Source organism: Eptatretus burgeri, chromosome 6 (assembly GCF_056783735.1).
Source record: "Eptatretus burgeri isolate ZD-2024b chromosome 6, Ebu_testis_v1, whole genome shotgun sequence".
Classification (NCBI taxonomy): domain Eukaryota; kingdom Metazoa; phylum Chordata; class Myxini; order Myxiniformes; family Myxinidae; genus Eptatretus; species Eptatretus burgeri.
The window spans coordinates 60,275,046-60,281,045 of NC_140966.1; the positions used below are offsets into that span (position 1 = coordinate 60,275,046).

Genomic DNA, 6,000 nt, shown 5'->3' on the forward strand with positions numbered 1-6,000 from the left:
ATGTCTTTGTTTGTGTCTAATAGCCACTTTAGACCTCCCAATTGCTCATGATCTTATGCTAGAATATTAGCCAGGTGCTGGCCTGAGCATTTATGGGCGCCATTTTTCAAAATGGCCGCCATGTTCACAAAATGGGATCATATCTGAGCATATTGCTTTAAAACAGTTCAGCTTATGCAAAAATTGACATACTGTTTGGTATATGAGTTTCTTGGACATTCTCCTTCACACCAGCAGAGAGCTGTGCATTTAAGTGCAGCCTTTTTGCACTTGCAGCGGCTACGGCATCCTTTCTTGCAGCCACAGGAGATCAACTCGTAGCAGGTCTTGGATGCTTCAGGAAGTGTCGTCCAATTTGGTTGATAAAGTCCATCATCAGTCTTTATCCAACCCCAGCTCCATGGAGAAGGAAGTGCAGGCTGTGGAAGCAGTGTCTGGCCCCAGATATGGCCACCCTGGAAAACGGCCCTCTTAACATGTTGTTCTCGAGCAGCCTGTGTTGGCGGAATTCACTTAATAAAGTTATTCTTTGCAAACAGCTTCTTCCTAGCCTTGTTAACATCAGTGCAAGTACTTGTTCGATCAAAGAGGAGTTTGACGAACCTCTCAATGACACTCATGATCTGTTCTGAGATCCCACTGGGAGCACGTGCCAGTCGGAAAAGTGCATCAGTGAGCTTCAGCAGTGAGTTCCAAGTAGCCCATGCAGTTTTCTTTCCATGTCCAACAAAGGCTGACACCGTATCACACCCTGTTAGGGCATGGAACATTGGGAGCGCACGTGATTTCTCTGGACCCAGACAGGCTGCAATTTTGTGGGTTGGTATGTAGTGAAAACTCTTTCCTGTTCCAAAAGCTCGCCACAGTTCATCTTTATCTGGTAGTGTATGAGCTACCATCACAGCCAACACCACAACATCGGTGTCAACAGTACGTACTAGTATCTGGTGATGTCTGTGCTTTGCAGCATGTGCTACATGCAGCAACATTCGACTGTCTGCCTCTTCATGGTTGCATGGTGCAAGTGAGTCAATGTCCTGTTGTGGTGGCACACAGAGTACCAGCTCCTTGTTTTCAGTATCAAATGAATGGATGAGTTATTTTGACAGGAAACTGAACAGTTCTGTCTTTTTGATATCTACACACAAGAAGTCCTGCCAGTTTTTTGGTATGGGTGCAGACTCAATAACACGTTTGCGAACCCCCTTTCCACGTTTTGCCCTGGCTGTTGCTTTTAGAGAATCAATTACATAGCTGTCCCAGACCAGATCTAGACATGATGCATGTTGAAGCTGTCCTCAGATTATGGGATGAACACCTGACTGGCATATTCAAGAAATGTCTTTGTAGTTCCTGGCTTCAGCATTTGAATGATGGCTGCTCCATCTAATACGATATTGGTGACACTAGGAGCTTCTGATTGCGCATTGGAAAGGCCTTCCAGACACGTCAACAAGTCACTCTTGGTGCCTAGGTGAAGTCTCCCTGCCTCAGAGAGTGCTGGTGGGCCTCCTTGGTTCTCGTGTCGAAAGGAATCATCAAGATTTCCATCCCGAGTCTGACAGCCGATAGACAACCGAGAAAATAATTCCATGTCACTCTTCAGGGAGGCAAACTGTTGCTTTCCCTTAGGTGCTTTGTCTATAGGGATGCCTAAAAGTGGTAGCTTATTACGGTGACGTACATCATCGATTGACTTGGTCTTGTCTAGGAGACGTTCCTTTGTGAATTGATGAAACTGTTCTTGGCCTAGATTCTTGGCAGTATGGACTGTCTTCAGTACTGAAGGGTCTGCAATTTCTTTGGTATCAATTACAAGTAAGTCTTGGCTCTCCTCATCAAAAGGGTTGCCCATTTCCTCGATTACACTCACAAGTGAACGAACATCTTTTGCAAAGGATTTTCGTACACTCGATGTTTGATCATGGTGACATAAGTCTAGTCGTTTTCCCCAGTGAAGCTCCACATTCTCGAATTCCTGAATAACTCTGGCGACCTCTGGGCCAGCAATCATCCACCGCCGCAGAGCACTTGGGTTCTCTGTGAGGCCAATCACCCTCCGTCACCCTTGATGCAAGTATTATTCTGTTCATGTGCTTGATCAATAGTGACGGCTGAAAATACCCGTTTGGTATTCTGCATCGTAAAGTGACCAGCACTAAATTCTCTGTAAACGTCTGGGTGTTGCTTTGACAGTTGAGCCATATCTCTCAGATGCACTGGTATCTAGCGCGCATAGTTTGTGTGATCTAGTGCATAGAACCATGGAGTCAGTTCTGTCAGTTTATCCAGATACTTAGTAAAATTGGCTTCTTGGATGAAGTGCACATAGATTAGAATGCAAATTTCCAGTGCCATTGTTGTTGCCCAGTACTGAAACTGTGGGCAATTCTGTTGTCTGTCATTACACCAGGCATCATAGTCCACTGGGGTCTCTCCATCTTGTGTATTGGCAACACTGTAGTGGTTATAGGCTCTGTTGCAGAATGCATAAGGCAGCAGCTGTGATTTGGTGTGCCCTTCTTGTACGTGTAACATGTGCTGCCTGGAGGAAGGAGACTGCTGTTCCTGCTGTAGTAATCTCTGCTTGTACCGGTGCTTGTAACCATCCACTTCCACGTAGCCAGTCACCCACAGTCTTCAGAGCTGCCATCTCGATGTGGAGACCACCGAACGTCACCACAAATTGATCTTCTCCATATTTCTCAGGCCACTTCCACTGGATCTGTTTGGCGAGAGCATATAGCGGCTGGTTAAATGTCGGCACTGGAGTTTGGCCTGTGTTCAGATGTTCGACAGCATTCTCCACTACATCCATTGAGTGTTTAATCATAGCCACAGTGTGGGCACACTCCTGGAAAAGGGGGAGTAAGGCAGTGGGTGTGATGATTCGATCACCAGGGGTTTGATGGCTTACATGGTATGCAGCCCATGATATGTTCTCAAAGTCCTTCTCTTCGTCATCATCAAGGACATGTCTCGTGTTTTCCAACCACCTGTACTGTTGTTCGGTATGGGTCTTGAAATTACTCCTTCGCAGGGAGATGACATGGGTAGCTGGAACAGTAGATTCCTTGATGCTGGATGTAACAGGCGGTACATCAGCATAGAAATGTGGTAGATCACCAACCGTCTTCGAGCCAACATTACCTCCAATTATGACAATACCACGGTCTACTGCAGCATCTGTGCAAGTGGGATGTTGCAGCAATGAGATTCCTGTTCCATGAAATGAGTCTTTGGCTGTGGTTGCACTTGGATTGTGGTCAATATTGTCCACAGCAGCAGTTGTGAATATGTTGCCACGCATGGTGGTTGGACAAACCACTTGCTCCATGTGAAAGCGTTGGCAGACATTGTTCCCCAGCTCAGCAGAGAGGCACATCACGCGGTCATATGAGATGCTGAGGCCGAGATTGAATAGCCTGTCTACAAGTTCTTTCTTACGAGTTTTTGCATGCAGCATTAGCCCAAGGTATGCTGGAAGACGTGTTTCCTGGGAGGTATCGTGTCTGACTGATGGAGTAGTATTTTTCTGGGTTCGCCTGTGCTTGACACAGTTATATTTCAGAAGCTAGGCAATAGCTAGTGTTGTTGGTGTCGAAGACACCAGGCTTTGGTCCTTGATGCTGGGGCCTTCCAGCACCATGCTTACTTAGGCAAGCAAAAGTTTTGGCACAGAGTTCTCCTGGCACCTTTCATCACATTCCCCATTGAAAGGCACTGGGTCTTCAAACATGTGTTGACGTACAATGTGTGCAGCACGTGCAAGGTGAACAGCGTCACTATCAATGTCCCCATCACAGGCTTTGCCTAATGCAGCACCGATATCTTCATCAAATACCAGCACAACATCTCCCTTTACTCTGAGCACGCAGGTCTGGGAACTGGGCCAAGAGTCTTTGCTTCAGTCATGTGGTACTTACTCGTTTGTCGTGTGCAACTCCCAACTGTTCCATTCTTGACATGTAGAGATGTGCCAGATCAGCAAGCTTAAAGACTGGTGCATTTCTCGGACATGCATGTACCAATATTGTTTAAACTTGCCACACATATAAGGAATGAGGGCTTACATGTGCATGCCATTTTTTTCAAGATCAGATCCAAGATGGCAGACTCACGGCCATTTCAGTTATAAAAGAAAAATCCAATATTGAACACGTCCTCAACCATTTCTCGGACATGCATTTGCTGATGTTGTTCAAACATAGCAGACAGATAAAGAATGATGGCTTACATATGCATGTCATTTTCTTTCGAGGTCAGTTCCAAGATGGCCGACTGATGGCCATTTTGTTCCTTTAACGTGTCCCCAACCATTTATCTGACATACATGGTCCGATTTTACTCAAACTTTGCAACATCACAGCAGATAATGGCATACACATGTCCCTCACTTTATTTTGCAATCTGATCAAAGATGGCCGACTGGTAGACTGGCGGCCATTTTATTTGTGAAAAAACCTGACGTTGAACACGTCCTTAATCATGTTTCGGAAATGCATTTACCGATATTGTTCAAACTCGGCACACAGAAAAAGAATGATGGCTTACATAAGCACGTCATTTTTTTTCGAGATCAGATCCAATATGGCCGTTGGTGGTGATTTTGTTACTTAAATGTGTCCCCAACCATTTCGCAGACATGCATGATCTGATTTTATTCAAACTTGGCACAAGCACAATACATGATGGCTGACACGTGCCCCTCACTTTATTTTGCGATCTGATCAAAGATGGCCGACTGGTGGCCATTTTAGTTGGACATAAATATTGGCTAATCCTTTAACTCCAAAGAGAAAAATAACTAAAACAACGGGGGAAATGTCATTTTATGTGTTTTTTACTTGTTTCCCAAGCATTTGCAATAGCTCTGTAACACTCAGAGATTACATGAATATAACTCACTTCATTTCATTCCGTGTGCAGCACTTTACTGCTGGTTTGCACCATTTCTAGTGGGCGTGCAATTGTGCTGTTAATCTAATGTCCCCTGAAAGTAGAGCAGGGATTTGGAATTTGTTTAAGGAGCCAACGAAAGCTCACCTACTGTTTTTGAAGGACACCATCGGCTCTTTAAAATCCACCAACTAATTTCAGGAGACAGGACGCTCAGTTGGTGGCTATTTACCTCTGCCCAGCATACCTCCAGGCTATCCTGCCCGTCAATGGACATAACTGAAGCATATTGTTATCAACAGCCAAATAATATAAACTTTAGTGCTCTTTCTTTCAGCATCCATGATTGGTCATTGAAAGTCCAGTGAATGTTGCTAGTTTGGCATACTACCAATTTGATCAACTTGCATTTCTGTTGACCATCAGAGTACACATCACGTTCAATTCTGATTTGATATTTTTAATGGAGAGTAATTTTACCTCAAAGTTCTCGGTTTCTGAGCTGCCAGAAAGCTTGGGGTATGAGACAAATGAGAAAAAATCTCAATAGAAAATATTGTGGGGTGATCCAGCGATGCAATTACTGTATATAACATCACCAAAAAGGTGACGTATATAATGACTTAACTGGAGTGTGGGGGGCTTGGTTGACATGTTGCACCAATGAGGTGTGTGTGTGTGTGTGTGTGTGTGTGTGTGTGTGTGTGTGTGTGTGTGTGTGTGTGTGTGTGTGTGTGTGTGTGTGTGTGTGTGTGTGTGTGTGTGTGTGTGTGTGTGTGTGTGTGTGTGTGTGTGTGTGTGTGTGTGTGCGCGTACGTGCGTGCGTGCGTGCGTGCGTGCGTACGTGCGTGCGTGCGTACGTGCGTGCGTGCGTATAATCAGATGCACCTCCTGACTGTTATTGTTAGCATCGCCACAGATTATCACTCAACAACAAATATTTTGCTACTAGGGTAGAAACATGTGCTCTGGACTAAACTGAGTATGCTGATTCTGAATCTGAGGTCAGAAGTTTCTCAGGATGTCAGGATTTTGAGTGATCATAAAATATTATTTTTTGTATTCTTAGTTTCCATTATAGCAATACAACTGTTGTAGAAT

At 44.7% G+C, this 6,000-nt stretch overlaps 1 protein-coding gene and 1 pseudogene across 1 annotated transcript in view; one reads left to right on the forward strand and one right to left on the reverse strand.

Moving 5' to 3' along the window:
* LOC147024898 (uncharacterized) overlaps positions 1-6,000 on the forward strand; it is a 68,482-nt gene that overhangs the window by 53,720 nt on the left and 8,762 nt on the right. The window lies entirely within an intron of this gene.
* On the reverse strand, positions 168-3,754 carry LOC147024899 (uncharacterized; annotated as a pseudogene).